At 34.4% G+C, this 20,092-nt stretch overlaps 2 long non-coding RNA genes across 2 annotated transcripts; one reads left to right on the forward strand and one right to left on the reverse strand.

Annotated features, from left to right (window-relative positions):
• The first annotated feature begins 464 nt into the window (after positions 1-464).
• Positions 465-9,002, forward strand: LOC136846124 (uncharacterized). The gene is made up of 3 exons (XR_010855326.1): positions 465-538; positions 3,571-3,642; positions 6,547-9,002. It is a non-coding gene; the product is annotated as an uncharacterized lncRNA (long non-coding RNA).
• On the reverse strand, positions 8,490-16,529 carry LOC136846123 (uncharacterized). Its single transcript, XR_010855325.1, has 8 exons — positions 16,453-16,529; positions 16,244-16,310; positions 14,328-14,394; positions 13,099-13,284; positions 12,637-12,741; positions 12,301-12,405; positions 11,131-11,254; positions 8,490-8,751 (listed from the first exon to the last, which is right to left on the reverse strand). It is a non-coding gene; the product is annotated as an uncharacterized lncRNA (long non-coding RNA).
• Positions 16,530-20,092: the final 3,563 nt, after the last annotated feature.

The raw sequence follows: 20,092 nt of genomic DNA on the forward strand, positions 1-20,092 counted from the left end.
TGCGTTTGCATATTCTATTTTGAATACATCTGAATCCGAATGGTCTAGCTGTAAATTTTCGGATATCAAAAGTGTTCAACTTACGTGCTGTGTAAAAATTGCCACTTACTGTAATTTCTGTATATGCCACAAACTCTCCTTAGTAGTTAATGAGTTAAATTTCATATATCTTACCTAAAATCGAAGTTAATTCTTCGATGTAAACTAAAAAAAAAAAAGTTGTCGATTACCATTTTTTTAATACTTTAACTGTCAATAGATGACTATATAGCAACACCACTTATCCAAGAGGAAAACAAGCCTAAAATTAAAACGTACAGTGTTCTGAAACCATTTAATATATTACATAACTTATGCCTTCAACTTATAAACATAAATTTTATAATATAACACAAATTGAACTGAACATTTTAGAGATACTAATTATGTTCTCTCCATTTTTTGGCGGATTGGATCTGTGTTTTGTTTAGGCTTCCTTGAACTGAACCAGCCATAAAAGCCCAGCTGAACACCCAGCAAGTCCTCATTCGAGAGACAGGTGAATTCGAACGTTGTTTTTTGTCAATATTTGGTTAATTCTTGGTATGAATTCAATCCAACGTTGCTGCATTGTTTATTAAACGATGCTTTGGTGTACTGATTTTACTGTTTATATCAGCTGTTGGTGCATTTTCAGTTGGTTATGTGACTTGATTTTACTGACCTGTCATAGGGTAGGGTATCATCAGCCATGTTTACTTTGTTGCCCAGTTGACCATTCTTCATTGTACTGAATGTAAATTTACTTCAAAGTCGCGAGAATATTATTTATTATTTGATGTTTATATCAGGGCGATATGCAAATTAACCTTTAAATAAAAAAAAGTGTCTCTAGACTATTGACTTACCGACTTCAACCGGCCCCAGGGTAGGCTGTTTGCTTAAAATGGTGACCAATACTTTACCTCCATATGGGCCAGGTTGTGGTCTTGGTGAAAATAAATCATTTTTTTAAATGTTGTTCAGAGGATAGGTAAAATTTTAAACAACTGTAGCCTATTAACCAATGGAAACCAAGGTTTTTGGCCGTAGCCTAAGGTTCACAAGTAGAAGCATAGGCATGCATGTCTTCTATTCTTAGGTTAGGACTTACTGATGTAGGATTAGAGTGCAAGATCAGTGTTAATTTCATTGGGAGTGAAGACTCGAACAGGAGCCCCAGAATTAAACATAAGAGAAAATATCTCGAATAATAATCTTAACATAGTTTTGACACAAATGTTCATCAAGGGGAAATGCAGGTGGAAGCCGGACTACAAAATGTCCATGGAGTAAAGAAATGTGCCTGAAGATATAGTTAGGTTTTGGAGGTAACTTACAAAAAATAAGATAGAGTAAGGTGTTGTAGGTGAATATTTTCCATAAGAGTTTAGCAGGACCCAAGAAGCCTCAGGAGATTCATAGAGTCTTGACTGATGCTAGTGAAGAGGGAAGGGTGTGTTAAATGATGCAGTTTGTGCACACACCAGGGGCATTGATGCTTAATTGAGCCATAGTAGTGTTAGCATTAGGCTACTAGTGTGAACTTAGAATACTTGATCTTCATCTATTGGAATGATTAAATTCACAGTATGGTGGTTAGTCTAAGGCTAGAATGAACAGCTTCATTGTTTTGAATATGTCAAGAATATAAATTTTCTAAACTAAATGACAAACACCATAAACTGGGATACTCAAGTGTGGAATAAGCAACTCTTGCCTTATTATTATGGTTGGCAGGGGATCAATACTACAGTAGTTCATTTCGTGGTGAAAGTGTGAAATCCACTGTAAAGGATAGTTGGCAGCAGTAAAAAAGGAACTTTGGTCATGCTGCTGAAAAATTTCTTGAACACTAGACATGTTTGTTTCAGTTTAGGTAAATATAATTTAATTTAAATGAAGGTAGATGAATTTTAGGAGTCCATCTACTTGCGGATAATCAAGTGTTCAAAACTAAGTAATGAGTCACATCCAAATTTTTAGCATACTGAATTAGGTGAAACAGGCTAATCTTGGGTGAATAGACATACATTTTGTATTGGAGAGTAATGCATCAAAATTTAATAAGTTTATAATATTGTTTCTAGTTAAACCAATTCCATAGATCCTGTACATCATGTACCATAGATGTAACCTGACCATGTTGTGCCATACTTGCTTGTCTTAACACCCTGTTTGTGTAATGCAAGTAATTATTACAAGGAAAATATTGAGATGGTGTAGGCATTACTCTACTGATAATGTGGGTTGAGCATACTTGTTACTATCGATAACAGGCTTAGAAATTAGAAATTTATATAAAGGCTTCTGTGACAGGTATCAGGTATTAGAAGTGTTGGCCGAGCAAGATAGGTTGCACTGAAAAATCTATAGGACTTATGTTGTGCACATTTCTTAAGTGGAATTCTTATTAGTGCATGAAAAACAGATTAATAATGTCTTCCAAGACATTTTATTTATGGGATGTTGATTAGGATTTTAAGGTTAATATTCTTGATGGTTAGTTTTGTAAAGCACTGGGTGTAAGACTGCCTACCAAAGGACAGACAGTTGTAAGCTTGTAATCTCTGATTAATCCTGTTCTCAGCTATGTTAACTTAAACATTTATGGAGCCATATTTGAAGATCTGCCCATAATAGATCACATGCATGAGTGTGCATTGTGCTTTGTGAGTTTTTGAGGTACCTGTACCTATGTAGTTTTCTGTTGCTATTTTAAGATAAAATACAGTGAAATATAAATTTTCTTCAGTATTTGAAACCTCTGAATTCAAAAGTTAAAGTCTAAAATGAAAATATTTTGTGTTAAGTGTACAGGGAAAATTTGAGTTTTTGTAGATTTTTAGGCAGACAGATAGGTGGACAAGAGAAAGATTTTAATGAGGTTCTACCTCCTGGACAAGTCATTTTAAAGACTTACTTCGGTAGAGGTTTGTAAACCAGGTCTTTAGGTGAATCCTTTGCTCCAGGCTACTTTCATCCCAGCTTCTTCATCCACCTCCTTTTTATATTTTTCCAGCTGCTAAGGAAATTGGAGACTTACTTGTGTTTGTCAGCAGACAGATCCTAAAATGTTAAACATGCCCACTAATCTTAAGGTTGGTGTCTAGCTTCTTGAATGAGGATGTTAATCCTTAGAGTTTCTAATCAGTGGTCTTTATTTTGCATGGATTATATAAATTTATAACCCCCCCCCAACCTCCCATCCCCCGCTACTTACTGAAATCTGTTGACTCGTTTGATCTTCTAATCTGGGTTGCCTGACCTGTCATCCATGAATTTAATCGTATGAATGGACAGTAACAAATTTTTCCACCCATTTTTTAGTGTTAAAATGTTTGTCCCATTTCATTACTATGAAGAATTCCGCCTTGATCACCACCATTTCAGTAAGCATTTATATAATATAAAAAGTTTTCGTTGGAACAGGAGTTAACGAAGCAAGAATATTTTTGGAATATCAAGAGAAGTATGTGTACTGTATGATATTGTAAGAAAGACTTCAAGTAACAATATTGAGATAGTAATTTGCAATTTTTTTCATTACAGGTGATTCAAATCCAGCAAGAGACTAGAAATATCTTATACAGTGATCACAGACACCTTGGATATAAAAAATGGGTATGTATCTGGGTGCATACAAAATTCTGGTTTTTATATGATACACTTATTGGTTATTACTGCTGTATGCACAGGACCACTGAGTCAAGTGTCTAGAATACCCTGTGGGTCACCCAAAGAACCTTTGAGAAATTAAAATGGAGGAAGTTGGATCACTGAAGGGGATTAAAGTACTTTTTGCTGGTAATAAAGGTCAAGTAGTCTTCAGTAATGGCAGAGAAACTGGGTGCTTGAGCAAACAAGGAAAGTAGCTTAGTTTTGTTCATTGTTGTGTGTGTGTGACCTCCCCCAACACATGGAAGTATTATTGGCAGTACACTGTGTTGGTGTTTTTGAGCTGGCAAGGGTATAGGTATATAGTGGTGAGATTATTTTCATGTTTATAGGTCTAATGTGTCAGTCTGCTACAGTCACTTGGTATATTTTACTTTTTCCCCATGTTTTTTGGAAGAAATGGATCAGTGTAATTGCTGGGGGCCTATCATCTGAAACTAGATTTGTGGTTATTGCATTTTGGAAGCTTTTAGCCAGATGATGTATACATATACTGTATTCCCAGCTGTAAGGAAGGCATACTCAGGAATGGGTACAATTTAGTATTTAGTGTTTAAGCTTGTCAGCTAGATGCAGCCCTTCTATTTTGTATTTTTTCTAAATGGCTAAGTGAGTCTGTGGCTGAATGTTGGGTGAGGATAGAAATAAATCATGTTAATATGAAAATTAGTATTTTGAAAGTTTTGTAACACTGCCATTTGTAAATTAATTCAGATATGTTGTATTGTGGTTGCCAAATTGGTATATACTGTACTGTACTTATATATTTACTTTGTACATATCTTGATTGATTTTATTATCAGAGAAAGTATGCTTTAATTATGATGTACCTCTTAGCCTACAGGCAAGGGTTAAAGTTGTCAGGTCTTGGTCATTGGCACTAGTATGAAAAAATTTAAAAAACAAGGATAGTGAGGCAGCAAATGGATAGTAATACACGCATAAGTTGTTGAATTTGAACCTTTTCTCTTGAGTCCAAATACATTACATTCTAAAAAGTTAACAATTTAAATTGTAAGTACAAAGTTAGAGAAACAAGTTCAGGTATATTTCAGTTATTTAGGTTTCCAAAATGTTTAAAGTAGAAGAGATGATATTCTAAACCCATGGGAATTGTTAGACATGGCCATAGGATGAGAAATATGCACAGATCATTTTTCAAAAAACTTTCAGCTTCATTACTTTTTTTATCCATTTAGTATGCTCCTCTTCCATCTTCATGCTACCAACCATATCTATGAGATCTTAACCATGTTTCCCAGCCTTTTCACATCTGACATTATGCTCATCTGGGGAATGACATTCCAGATACAATTCAACCATAAAGCCTGCACATTTATTTGTTACACCTTGTTACTTTCTCTTGTCCTTGTCTGCTGTTTACACAGGCATTGTAAATTTATATTCTTGGTGCCCGTATTTCATTGATCTCTTTCCATTACGCAGATTGTTAGTCCTATTTTCTTGCATGACTGTGATGTCAGTTCTAGCCTCACAGCCGAGTCAGTCATCAAGATAACAAACAAAACTGTGCTAGCTCTAGTAAGGTCTGCCCCTTCATGCTATTCCCCACCCCAGGTTGCTATTCCGAGAATTTCTTCTGACACTGTATTACATTTAATGTACAATGTGGCAGCAAATTCATTCCTGCTGTTGCCAAAAACTGAATTCAGGTCTAATTTTTTTGGTAGGGAGTAGCAAGCTCCCTTTACTAGGTTTCACCTTCATTATCTATCACACTCATGTGCTTGATGTTTCTGGAGTGTTCAGTAATCAAATCTCTGTTTAGTTGTTTTTGTGTAAGGCTTTAGGGTGATTGAGTTGTTAACTTCTCTTTAAAGAATTTTTTTTTTTTTTTATTCACATTTTGATGTTTTAGCTAACCAGGGTTTCTGTCCTCATATCCAGCTGTTCACACATGCCTGGCTGTTTTTCCCTTTTTTAACTTTGTCTGTTTGAGGTTGTGTATGTTTTCTTCAGTACAGAGTAACTTAGGCTTTTATCCTAGTTAGGATATGAGTGTAATTATTTTTCCCTTTGGACCTCTCTCTCTCTCTCTCTCTCTCTCTCTCTGTTCTTTCTTGCAGTTCAGAAGAGGACTCCGATTGAACTCATGTTTTGTCATCAGTATGAGCTTTGTACATCTTCACTTGATCATCATCATAGAAGTTTGTGTGTCTGCTGTGTACTATACAGGTTTAATAAGTTCTTTTCCTTCCTCATCTGCCTTGTGCACTTTCTACCTGAATTCCCTTTTGGTCTGGGTCATCATCTGTTTTACCCTCCCTCCTGCCATTTTGCATTTCATTGCAGAATATACCATTACTAAGATAATAGACTTCTTGCTAATCCTAGATGGACTTTGAACATTTGTCTCATTTTGTTTGGTATTCTATACCTATCATTTTCTTTACTCTATAAATCGTGTTATTCTTTTCTGCCCTCACTTGTGCAGAGTCTTTCTGCCACTCTCCATTTATCGTAATACTATGTCAAATACTTTCTTAGGATACATGAATATATTATGTTTTAAAGTTTTGTGCATGGTACTTTCCTGTAGATGACTGTTAATACGGAAGGTGGGAAATTGTGAGTTGTATATAATTGATATTTTTGAGCAATATAAGGAGACAGGAAAAATCTGTAGAAATTATAATTTTTATTCAAATTTGTTTATGTAAGGTTATATACAGTACTCGGTTTTTATGTAGGGGAAAATTTCTTAGCTAGCTAGAACAAGGTCAGTGAGAGCAGGGTGATAGTCAGTGGGGAGAGAGTAGCCAGAGTCTGACCTCTCTCCCCCTCTTTTTCCTTGTGACACACCAGTCATCTCTTGTACTGTTGTTTCAGGTATGGATGCTGTGAGGCTGAACAAATGCTGGATGTCTTCAGGCGTACCAGGAGCCTCACCTTGGAGGTCTGTTATCCCACCTCCAGTCTTCCCGTCTCCCAGCTGCTTCTGCCATGTTACTGACTAGAACTACGGTGTCTGTGACGTCTGCTTGCATGTCTACGGCCACAATATCCTCGGCCTACACTGTTGCTTCATCAGCCATGCCTCTTCCATCGCTTCCTGCTTCTGGGCCTTATATACATCTGCTCCTTCCAAATTCTTTTTCCAAGCCTTGTTGGAGAGGAGTAGGTCCTCTGAAGAAACTTCTTCAATTTCGAATTGGAGCGGCAGAGAGACGTCATAGATCTCCTCCTCCCTCGCCATCGTCCTCTTCTCATTAATCGTTTTCGTCCTCTGTTCATTCTATTCCACAGAGGCATAGGAGGAAGGACTTCATTGTTCCTCCTCGCAAGAAGATCCGCAGGCGCTCCATCTCCCCTTTGTCTGGAAGCAAGACCAACCTTTCGTCTACTTCAGCTGTCTCGGTCAGCTAATCTCAGCTGTATCAAGGCTATGGACAGCCATGAAACTATGAAGGGTCACAGCCATATGTTTCTGCCTTAGCTGCTGATGACTGTTGCCCAGTTACTGATTCTTGTGTGGCAATGCACTTATCAGAGAAGTCCGTGCCAAGAGCCATACATCTACAGATCAGGCTTCTCCTGAAAGAGTTGAGGTCATTTTGTTGTCTTCCAGTCATCCTGCTCAAGATACGAGCGTTGATATCATGGCTGTTAAGAAGAACGAAAAAGGCTGCCGTTAAAGAGTCATCACACCTGATGAGAAGCCCTCTCCACGTAAGAAGAGTCCCTTATGGTCGCAGACTCAACCACAGCCATCATCCATGCTCTCGTTCTCGCAGATGGGACTGCAATAAAGACAGGGTCCCTGTGCCTTTGATTGAACAATACATCTCCACAAGAAAGTCCTGGGCCCCGATCATTCCTATGCTCCACCACAATCAACAAGGATGCAAGTGATCCCTCTATTTTGCTTGACATGACGGATTGAGGGTACTGTTCCCTAGAAGCAGGTCCTCTTCTCTTGATGCAGATAACCAAGAACTGATGACAGTGTATGCAGTAGTAGTCCAACACTTGCAGGTCCCAAGAGATGAGGGCATCATCAGGCTTACCATGCTCCATTCATGCTGATGATGTCCTCAACCAAGTCAATTCTATGTCTCTGAATGGTACAATTCTCTACAATCTGGCAGGTCATTGAAGATATTACCACCACCTCTTCCACAACTTACACATTTCAATGCAATCCCTAACATCATATTACAATCCAGACAGGTAGATCTGTACTTGCTTCATCTAGGACCAGGTTTCTCCCTAGTTCAAATTGAGACAGTGAGCACCTCCTTTACACATCAAGAGTTGGTCTCAATGAAGTTGACAACACATTAGGCGTTCCAGGCAGTTTCATGGCTCGCTCTTAGGTTGACAATAGAAGACAAGATTTCTTTAGCTGCCATTGCTACTGACACTGAGGGTATGCCACCTTCCTTAGACTACTGCAGTCTGGTGGCAAGACCATCTCATATCTGGTCTCACCTAACAGCAAATATGTGGGCTAATTGGTTATTGAAAAGAAGAGACGCTGCCCTTTCTAAGATCTCCAGATTCTTTAGCCCTGATTCTACCTTAGCACTGAGAAATGGAACCATTCAGGATCTTCGTCACATTTTCCTAGGAACAGGATGAGGCAACAGTTGATATTCTAAGTAGAGCAGACACTAATGATTGTCTGGTCCAGCTGGCTATGAATAAGTCTTCTGGCCCTTCATGTGCCAATGTAGCCAGAACTAGACCTTAGGCTGCCTCTTATTCTCCACCCAAGAGATCTCAAAACACATCCAGGATCTGGGTATGCTAATAGACATGACAGCAGCAAGGGTCTCCATCAGAGCCACATATTGACAAGATCATCATACAGTCCTTCCTGTCCAAACAAAAACAACCAGCACGTCAGTGGCAGATCAATCTAGGTCATATGTCATCCCAGGAGAAGCTTGTTCCTCACAGACGTCTCCACCTTCAATCTCTTCAATGGAGGTTGTAAAAGTTGTGGTCCCCATCAAAGGATCCTCCCTTCTTCCGACTGCCAGTTATCCTTAATGTATTCACTGCACTTGAAATATTCTCATGTCCTGTAGACTATATATAGCCTATATTAGTCTTGTGTTCAATGAGAATTTAATGATTAAATGTGTCCAGTGAGAATTTATTTAATGATTAAATGTTTGCAAGATGCATTACTGGCAGAGCAACCTTTGTAAAAATGTAAGAATACAGTATTTAATAAATTATTTTTGTCTATCAGGACACATTATTATCATGGCAACATTTATAAAATTGTATATACAGTGTGTGGTGTTAATCTTGAGATATTAAATTAATAAACTAAATTCTGAAGTATCTCCTATCCTTGATTATAAAAACTTTTACAGTATTCAGGCTTAAATTATAATTATCTCTATCCTAGATTATAAAAAACTTTATATTCAGGCTATAATATCTGTCCGGTATTAAAAAAGCCTGCATGTAACTAAAAGCTGATATTAAAAAGCCTGTATGAAACTAAAAGTTCTATGTAACTAAAGGCTCTAAGTGTACTTAACATGCATAATGCTTACGGAGTATTACAATGACATGCCCAAGGATGTTTTGATATAATTCAATAGCTAAAAAGTATGGATTAACACTAAAAGGAATAACGAAAACCCCCTACTATGATTGAAACTATCTATCTATTAGACATATCATGGATCATTTGTACTTTAGCAGAAAATATTAGCTAATGTGCACAGACTTAAACCTCCCAGGTTCTATTCCAGGAACTCCACAACAAATATTTTCTTTCACAAACTTTCCAAAGATTGTAAAAAATGTTAAATTTCTGTTATTGTAGGCATTAACAGAAATGAAGAAGCTGTTAAAGCCAAAGCTGCAACAACTATGACAAGATCACATGTAGATGTTCCTACCAGATACTGTATAACATCCCTAAAACCCATTATAATCAGTAAATGGAAGACTATATGGAATATTGAACCTGAGACTAACATATTAAAACAAATTAAGCCTAATCCTGGAATATGGAATTCATAATATCAAAAAGGAACAAGACACAAGTAATTCTGGCTTGTCTTAGAACTGGTCACTCATGTTTTGACCCATGGATATTTGACTAATAATAGCTAATATGAACTACTCCCTATGTACCATATTCAGAACGTACAGTAACAACAACAATTAAAATTTTTGTGTGTAAAGGTCCAAAATGTAAATGACAAATGTCAAGTTTTGAACACATCATTTGAAGAAATTTTGTCTGAAGCTCCCTTTTCAAATGACCAAATTATAAAAAAAATTTTAAAAGTAGTAATGCAATAAACAAAATCCAAATATTATAAAAAGAACAAATCTTTCAGCCATCCAAGTAAGACCAAAATAAATTATCATAATACCTACTACCACAAAAATATTCCAAACAATCAATAAAATCAATGCCTTCTAAATACCAAACTTCAGGGAAATGACTGAAAATAATAAAATTAACCTACTAATCTTACAAGAACCTATGTTATAAAACCTTTGTACACCAATGAACATGCATTGAGCAATGAGTGTGGGATAACGCACATCAAAACTAGAGCTCAAATTGAATACACATTATGAAAAAAGTCAACTACCTGACCTTAAACATACTCTGCTTCTCAATATCAAATGTAGCCATGACTACCTAATAGCTCACATTTAACTGAAAAAGAAAGTTACTTAAAATATAGTATGTAACCTGAAACATACGATGCAACCTGACAGCTGATATTGAATTCACAACAATTTTAAGAACCTTGGTTGGAAACCTTGTATAATAAAACTGAATACATTATATATATCCTAAAACTGACCGAATTACCTGACAGCCAGTTTAAAGATACGAGTCATTTTTAATAACTTACGTACTATCAACCATACCCAACTATTCAACAGACAAGATTAACCTTCCACAAATCTTGTTCAAAATAGAAAAGTGTCCTTAAGCATAGTACTGAGCTAGCTACCAAAGTCAATTATTAGAAAATTAAACTTCCAAAACATATGTATCATGAATCATGATAGGCTACCTAATAATTAACAGCAAACATCAAACCAATATGAAATTGATGTAAAACTATTAATCTTGAAACAGTGAGGAAACAAAGCAAAATTAAACTATAAAAAACAACAAATTACAAATCCTCAACCATGATGAAGTGACTTCAAATAATAAAGATTCCTACAGTTCCCACTTAGATATTACAAGAAGCAAAGCTGAACTCTACTCAAGTTTGGGTCAGAGGTTTTGACCCTGATAAACTAACACTTATACATTATGATACAATACAGTATTACAAAATTAACCCTGCCCTAATTTTAATATTCACAGGAAGTAAGATTGTAATCTTTCTATACCATAGTATGACTCTTTCCAACATTTACATTAACGGAACCATCAGCAACAATTAACAATTGTGAATAACCACTACTTACATCTGGCACAAATTTAATAAAAAAAAAAAATTAACCATCTCCAAAGCGAATCCTCTTCGTCACCAAAGATACTTCTAAAATTCCATGTTTGAAATTGGTGACCAATCGGTTTACAGATGCTCTCCTGAAAAGATGAGAAAGAAATTAATGATAATCAAATTGAGATCTGGTTTACAAGGTATCAAAACAAGACTACTGTATTAGTTACAATCCTGGTCCCAAGCATCCTAAGCATAGGCCCCTTTCTCTAGTATTTTAGCAACAATATGTTAATGAAATTATATTTAGCCACCTTAGTCAATATTACTTAAGTAAATAAAAATTACACTGCACTGCATAGTCCACTAAAAAGAAAGCAAAAAGGGCTTCTTAGCGTAAGTTTTCAGTGAGTAAATTGCAACAAACAAGTTCATATGTTAAATATTATTATTATTATTATTATTATTATTATTATTATTATTATTATTATCTTAATTATTATTATTATTATTATTATTATTATTATTATTATTATTATTATTATTATTACTGCTACTTTTGCCCAGCTATAAGCCCAGCAACACAATATAACATTTTGACAATTGTAACATTTTTTTAGCACTACAGTACCATGGCCCACCGTTCTTTGATGTGTCTTAAATCCTCCAAGTACTCACATGGTCGGATCACTCATTTTAAAAAAAAAGAGCCTCTTACTGTTTCCACTTACTTGCTTCTTCAGGGTACTTGTCAAATACCAAACCATTTTATTTAAAACATTAGAGCTTAACCTATAATTATTGGAGAAATGTCATAGAAAACTATAATTCTCTTACAGAACTTAAAGATATTAAAATAACAAGATTTTACTAACAAAAGTTATGAATACTAAAAAGATCTACAGTACTTCCCTTGCTACTTTTCCTGTTGTGAAGACTAATCCTTTATCAAATTCAGTTTTTTTGTTAAATATTATAAGAGCTATGGGCATTGATAGTCCATAATTCTAATTTCACCATTTTCATTCATTCCTAGACCCCAAGCCCAAAACTTTAAATTACATAATTCTGAGTGCTGTAAAACCAAAACATCTAAACCCTTTGGTTTCAGCTTCATCTGAACAACTGTTTCTATCCCACCCAAATAATACACTTTCCCCAACACCTCATTTCTAGTTCATTAAACACTTACCTTTATACAGTTCTCCATAGCTTCTTTGGATTTTTTTACTTCAAAAGCTGTCAATTAAAGTACAGGTACTGTACTTCCTTCTAGAACTTGCTAGCGGTTGATCACCTGGAAAGGTGAGAAACAAGTTAATGACATCATGGAAAATTGAGTTATTTTTTATGCAAAATATCCAAATAAGGACATAATTAGCTACAATCAAAAATTACATAATTCTGAGTGCTGTAAAACCAAAACATCTAAACCCTTTGGTTTCAGCTTCATCTGAATTACTGTTTCTATCCCACCCAAATAATAAACTTTCCCCAACACCTCATTTCTAGTTCATTAAACACTTGCCTTTATAAAGTTCTCCACAGCTTCTTTGGATTTTTTTACTTCAAAAGCTGTCAATTGAAGTACAGGTACTGTACTTCCTTCTAGAACTTGCTAGCAGTTGATCACCTGGAAAGGTGAGAAACAAGTTAATGACATCATGGAAAATTGAGTTATTTTTTACGTAAAATATCCAAATAAGGACATAATTAGCTACAATAAAAAAATAAGCCTCCTAATCGTAAGTCTTTAATACTAGTAATAGCACATGTGGTCTTTGCCATTGCTGAAATTTGTGGTGCTTTATTAAGAACATCTTTCTAAACGTCTATTCAATTTGCAGTAATAAATATTAAAGTAATAAAAAAATTTTGGTCTACAATGTATGTTTCACTGTAAGCTGGTACACGGTAGAGGCTTTTTAATGCAAATGAATTTTAACCATTATCATAATAGTACCTATATCTCAGTGATTAACAACCTTACCTCTCCAACTAAAGTTCAATCCCACAGGGGAGAAAAGTCTGTGGTCCTGTCACGAAAAATCCATTGCACCCCTGTTGGCCCTATAAATTGACTGGTACCCAGTTGTTAACCAATTGGGAGGGGCTGAAACCAGGGTAGAAATGGCAAGGGATTAGCAACCTTATCCTAAAAAGTCTTGTTGAGAACCTGAAAGGTAAACCAACCAAAATCAATATCTCTTTGAGGAAAGGTCTCATGTTCAAAAAAAAAAAAAATAATAATAATAATACTTTTGCACTACTATAACCTCCTTAAACCATTCAGCAACTTCCCAAATTCTGTAAAAATTTTCACTTCAACGGAATTTCAACCTTTCAGGATTCAAAAATTTATCTTTCTCTACAAATTTAGGCTTTCCACATTGATTCACCAAATGTATTGGTTACTTTAGCAGACTATTGCAAGTAAAGGTCCATAAACTAATAATTTCAAGATTTATTTATTACGTTTCTTCCATGTTCCCTGCCCGTCATGTTAAATTGCAATAAGTATTCAAGTTTTCAGTTCAAATCCGTCAAGTAATGGTACCCCATATCCTGACCAGCCCTCCCCATGTATTAGTGTCCTAGTAAGGCAGTTTGTATAATCAGTGCAGGCTGCAATTGCAGGAAAACCTCAAACTAAATAAATGAACAAAAGGCTTTACTCTGTGCAAGACAATATGATACTAATTAAATATCTTCAGTAGTTGATAGAAACTTTCATTTTTCAAGTTCAAATCATCAATCTTCCACTGAATGTTCCCTTTAAAAAAATTAGCCAAATACAAGATTTGATGACCTGCATCATTTAAAAATACATTGTGTTGCCCAAATTTTTAGAGACCAGTTTTGCAAACCCTATCCCTAAATTACCCAATTCAATCTAGCATACTAAATTATTCATTCCTTAAAAACCAACCAAATAAACACAAATTTCAAGATTTATTTAAAACCACTCAAATAAACATGAAAAAAAGGGCATGTGGACATTCAAACTTGCCATCTTTTTTTAAGGAATGATGATCATAGTTAATGGCCATCAATTTACCTTCCTTGAGAGTTCAAAAATGTTTAAAAATAAATGCTAAGAATTCAATAGTTAACAAGCTTATAAATTGCAAAATATTGCACATAGGCCTCTAAATTTTTTATAGTTTTTCAACGCCAACCTTAATACATTGCAGGTAAGCTTATAATTTTAAGGCATACTTATCTGAAATTTCAGTCCACCAATCCAAATGTGAAGAAGTTGTTTGATTCGCAATCAGTTCTCAGTCTGAAATAAAATGTGGTCTTTCAGTACTGATTACAAAATATTTTTCACAAATATTGTTATGAATGGAAGTGGCATTACTCACATAACACACATCACTAAGGTTATTCATAAACAAAATAAAAAAATCAGCTCTTAAACATTTGATTGTGGAGTAATATAACTCAAACCCACTTCTTTAGCTGAAAACAAACATAAATTACAACACTTGACAACACACTTTGAGCAACTTTTATCTAAGTAAAGCTGTGTTTCATAAGCATTCATTTATTTCACATATTTTCCCAGTCTTCTAAGGTACCCAGACATGAAAAAACACATTATCATTATCCTAAAACTTTCAGCAATGTCACTGTTGATGACGTAATGATTCCTTCATTGTTACTGAATAATCAATTATACATACATGTTAACCTTTTCTTTACAACTGATGTGTTTTTTACGCTTCTGCCATTCATTTTGATATTAAGTTAGTAGTTATGGAGATAATGGAACACACTTATATCCTTCAATTAAGGAAACCACAGTGGAAAAGCAAGGATTTTGGGTTAGGAACAACAAATGTGCAATACAATGCCCTATTATGACTTTGAAAACTTTCAATAAGTCTTACCTTAATCTGAATCAGAACTGCAAAAGTATCAAGGGAACACGATAACATATCACTCAATTTCACTTATTTTGTGTTTTCCCCACTCAAAAACCAGGTTTCCCACTGCAGTTCCCCATAATTGTTGGATATATGGGGTCCTGTCTCTTTAAATACAACAAATTTGCTACTGCAACAAACATCAGAAACATTCAACACACACTAATAAATTTCATGTGGAATTTTACAATATAGCCAAAATAATCCAAAGAACAGGTGTTATACATCTGTAACAAAAGAGCCAAGACTGATAACAGAGGCTGGTTTAATCAAGCAATACCAGAATTCCAAAATCGCACTTATTTTTGCAACCTAGACTGAAATGACCAATCAGGTTTCACACTGAAAGAAAAAAAAGATGCTGAAAATACCCAACCATCCTTACCCATTATGCAGCCACAAAATTAAATCAGGAGCCCAAACTGTAAGTATGCCTGTCAAAACATGAAGAACTTACAGAAAATTCAAGTGCGCTACAATATACAACTGTATCTCAGTAGCCTATCAGTAAATCTGGACAGACTTTGATAGGCCTATGTATTTCGTTTTAAGCCTGCCAATAAATGCGACTTATGAACACAGATAAGAGACTCCAATATCAAGAACTGGTATTAAGGCAAAAAAAAAAGTACCTTTTGTACCACAAAAGATAACACAGGGCCTAACCTAAGAATGGATTACATTCAAGCCTACACTTCTACTTGTGAACCTTGGGCTAAGGGCAACAATTTAAGTTACCTTAGGCTAATACTGTACAATTACAATAGACAGTTATATTTAAAATTATCCTTATCCTATGAACAACACTTAAACAGCATGAAGTTTAACTATGAAAGCAATATGGCACTTTTGAGCAGGATATGGTTGCCTCTAGGTAATAGCTTATGACCAGTTACACTAGGCTAGGTCTAGAAGGCTAGTTTCAGCACCAAATCAATTATATATCGCTGAAATATTAGTATTAACGACCTTCTCGATTACTTACTTTCGTTATAATAAAGAAGAATGACCAATTAGGCAAAAAAAATGGCCGAGGACAGGGAAGGTTGACCAAGTGATCACAAATTTCAACTGCAAATCAGCAACAGCTGATACACCAACAGAATATAAAACAAAAAACATTTGAATACTCTGTGCCGTCACCTTCGATTGAAATAAAGTACAGAATAAACAAATATCCACCAAAGTAAAGTTAGATCTTACCTAAAATTTAAGAATCCTTGAATTTCCGTCCTGCTGTTGACTTTAGGCTTCTTTGGGAAACCAGGGCCTATAAAAGTTTAAACAACTCGTCAAAAAGGGATGAAACATAATTAATACCTCTAAAATATTTAGCTTCATTGGTTTTATATTATAAACCCATATTTATAACTTATTCGATTCATTTAGCAGTTTCAAAACAACATACATACTTAATACTACGTTCGTTTTCCTCTCGGACCTAGGTGACAACTGCTGTAGAGTGTAGACATCTATTGACAGTTTAAATAACTATAAAATTGTTTCAAATATAAATAGTAATTGACAACTTTATTTGTTTACACCGAAAGTTTAGCATTCGATTTTACGTAAGATAGGAAATTTTACCAATGTGATAGACGATTTGGATTAAAATAAATTTTTTCCTTCTTTGACAATAAAATTTGTTATTTGTTAAGGCAAATTTACTAAAATAAATCAAAATATAAATATTACATAGCAACTGTTATAATTCTGGGTTTTTTGCTATATCTAACTATTGTTTATAGTTAAAACTCTACAAAAAATATGCTTTTTGTTGACAAACCACACAAAACTAAGATATTCTTAAAATTATTAATTATTATTGAGTAGTAATAATACTCAGTAACGGTGTACTTAATTAAAAATTAAGAAATTATAAAGGTATTCTGTTTTGTGTGTTTGGTAAAACAAGCAGTCGTGCAAGTAGTAAAAGTTGACGAGAGGATAAAAGTAAAACTTAGTGCAATACCAAATATCAATAAAAAGACAATGCAGGGGAATTAAATTAAATAAGATTAATTATTATTAAACATTAAACACCAAATAAGTTAGATTTTAGTGGAAAATTTATATATTTTGGAACTTTTGATAAGTCGACTTGTAAAACCATAGATAAACATCATTCACAGTGGGAAACAGAACTAATAAAAATGCAATAACATTTGCATCGTTACAGAGAACTTGGACTGAATTGATATTAAAGAAGTTTTAAATTATATCTAGAAGAACACATATGAGTCGGAACACGATCATTTAAAAGCTCAATGTAAAATAATGACACATAAAAGTAACTGGTAATATCTTGCAAGTGTATAAGATATAGTCTATGATCTTCAGAACACTGTGTGAAATTTCTCTCTGCTCAGTATACAGTATCAATTATGAAATACATTATTACTCGTTAGCTATTAAGGCTAGGTCGCAGAAATTACAGAAATTAGTTATATAATTATTATACAAAATAATGACTGGCAGCTTTTCCAAACTATTTAATTTGAACTCTTTTAATATACATAAATTCACAGCTAATCATTAAGTCGAAAATTAATTAAAATTAGAATTTACCAAAGAAGTAATACTAAAAGAAAAAATGGCACAATTCTCTTTTAATAGTTCAATTTCATTTTCATGTCTTTATATTAGGCCTGTTTCCCTGCAAAAATTTCGTCTACTCTGTCTCGTCTGCAGGTCATTCTAAAGAAAGAATTATTGTCTTATTATTCTTAAAACAAATATTAAAAACTCAAATCTTATAATTGAATCGTTCTTAAATAAAATATCTTCAATATACAAAAATTATTGTTAATAATGCAGTACTTTCTGGATAAATATGTAATCTCTAAGGCTTTATACTAAATGCTTCCTGGTAACACACACAAGGCAGACGACGCTGACAATGAAACGCGATAATTTAACTTTGTAAGCAAGATAAGTTTCAACACTTTACAATTGTAAATGTTTAAGTAACATTGACGTTTAATGATAAAAACATATGCTTTATCTAAAATTAATAAGCATTACTTCATTGTCATTCGTTATTTACTTAAATTTCCGTCAGGTATAAATTTTTGGAGGCAAACGTATTCAGAGTTTGGGGACGTTAAAATGCACGAAACTGTGACTTTTTTTTTTTTTATCACAGTCCAGGTCTCTGAAACTATTGAAAACTGGTGAGCGTGGCTCAGTGCCTTAGTGGCTGATGCCTCTAAGTTGTCGAATGATGTTGCAGACTTCTGAAAGTTTCCATTTAATATCTGGCAAAACTAAAGTACAGTAAGAATGTTTTTGGACACACGCAAGTGGAACATTTGTACTGCAAATGGCTACTCGCAGGGTATGGTGACTGCAGTATTCCCCCACATAAATGGTTCTCTGCGTATCTCTTAAGTAAACGATTTGTTTTTTGGTGTGTAAACGCAACAAGAAAAAAGAAATCTACGTTAAATATAATGACTTCTTGTAACTTGCTTTACCTTACAAGGAAATTTATTCCGTTGATAGGAACAGTTTACTTCCAGTACAAAAACCTTGAAGGAATCAGTGACGTAAACTCCTGCCAGGCTCCACTTACGGAAATTGTTAACGTTCCTTGGCATCAAAATTGTATCATGGACAGCGAACACTTTCAACAGCCCTAAGATATTCATAAAAACTAGGCACGGCAGTATTTCCAAATTAAATAATGGGCCCTTAAGCTTCGAAAGACATTGTCCTTCTACAACCTTTAGCGAAAATTTGCAAACAAAATTTCGTCACAACGATACTCTCTCCAATATACAGGAATGAATGTCCCTAAGACTATAAAAACACACACTTAACATACCATGTATTCTTACCTCTAGTTCCTTCCTTCGTAATACAAGCACCTACTTGACATTGCCACTTCCACGTCTAGCACTACACTGAGTCGGAATTTGAAAAGGAGCTGCGCCAAAGAATTTCCGTGGCCAATCAAAAGCCTACAACCAAACTTTTTTTTTATCACTTTTTATTAGCCAAAGGTTTTGTTTATTGACTAGGAGTCTTTGGAAGTATTTCTCCTATTGGTTATTGATTGCTTATGAAATTTAGGTCTTGAAGACCAAGCGCCGCAACCCATCAGGATTATTCAGCGCCCTATTGGTTGTTGGGAGGGCGTAATATATCTGAGGATATCTCTTTAGGGTTTATTTTCACCCTATAACCATTTTTAAAAAAAATATTACACCTGGCAATCTTTAATGTTAGATTTTCTAGTGATTATGCTTTCATTTTTTAAGATTTTCTAGTCATTTAGCTCTGATATTCATCTATCCTGCTTCCGTGTCAGTAGTTTTTGAGAAAACCATTTCCATATTTATACTTAGTGAATACTTTCTCTACAGCTTTGTCAGAACTTTATATTAAATAAAATTATAAGTAGTTTATTTAAACCTACAAAATAATTGTATTCATTTAGCATATTTTGGGCATTAATATCCAAAATTATTTTTGACACCTGTCTCAAGTATTAGATATAATTACCTGGATATCATTTCCCTGTCCTGACAACCAGGATAAGTACATAAAAAAATTTAATTCTGTAGTCTTAGAAGTGTTTAGAGACAAGTCTGGATAAATTTTTTTTATTTTTATTTGGGAAGGGATGTTCTATAATTTCCCATATCCCTTGTCTGTAATATTCCCAAGATCATCCTCTAAACACGAATGACGAAAAGGAGGAGATAATTATTATACATTTGCAAGATTTATAATGGTGAATATAAAAAAATTAAATTGACAAAAACTGTGATTACTGAGTTTGTTGTTAACAAGCTAGGCACATGAGAAACCACATAAAATTTTATTTGCCCAGAACCTACAATTCATGGGGATACACATGCAGCACAGCTACCCAGATAACAGGTCATCTTTTATATCAAAAGCAAGAGCCTAGAATTCACAAAGGCCACAAATTTGGGGTAATGTAGTAAATGCTGAGTTTGTTATGAAACAAATTAATTTTTGTCCGTTTAGCTTTTTTAATTGCCATTCCTGTTATGCTCATTAATGACTTTAGTTCAACATTGT

Source organism: Macrobrachium rosenbergii, chromosome 14 (genome assembly GCF_040412425.1).
Source record: "Macrobrachium rosenbergii isolate ZJJX-2024 chromosome 14, ASM4041242v1, whole genome shotgun sequence".
Taxonomy (NCBI): domain Eukaryota; kingdom Metazoa; phylum Arthropoda; class Malacostraca; order Decapoda; family Palaemonidae; genus Macrobrachium; species Macrobrachium rosenbergii.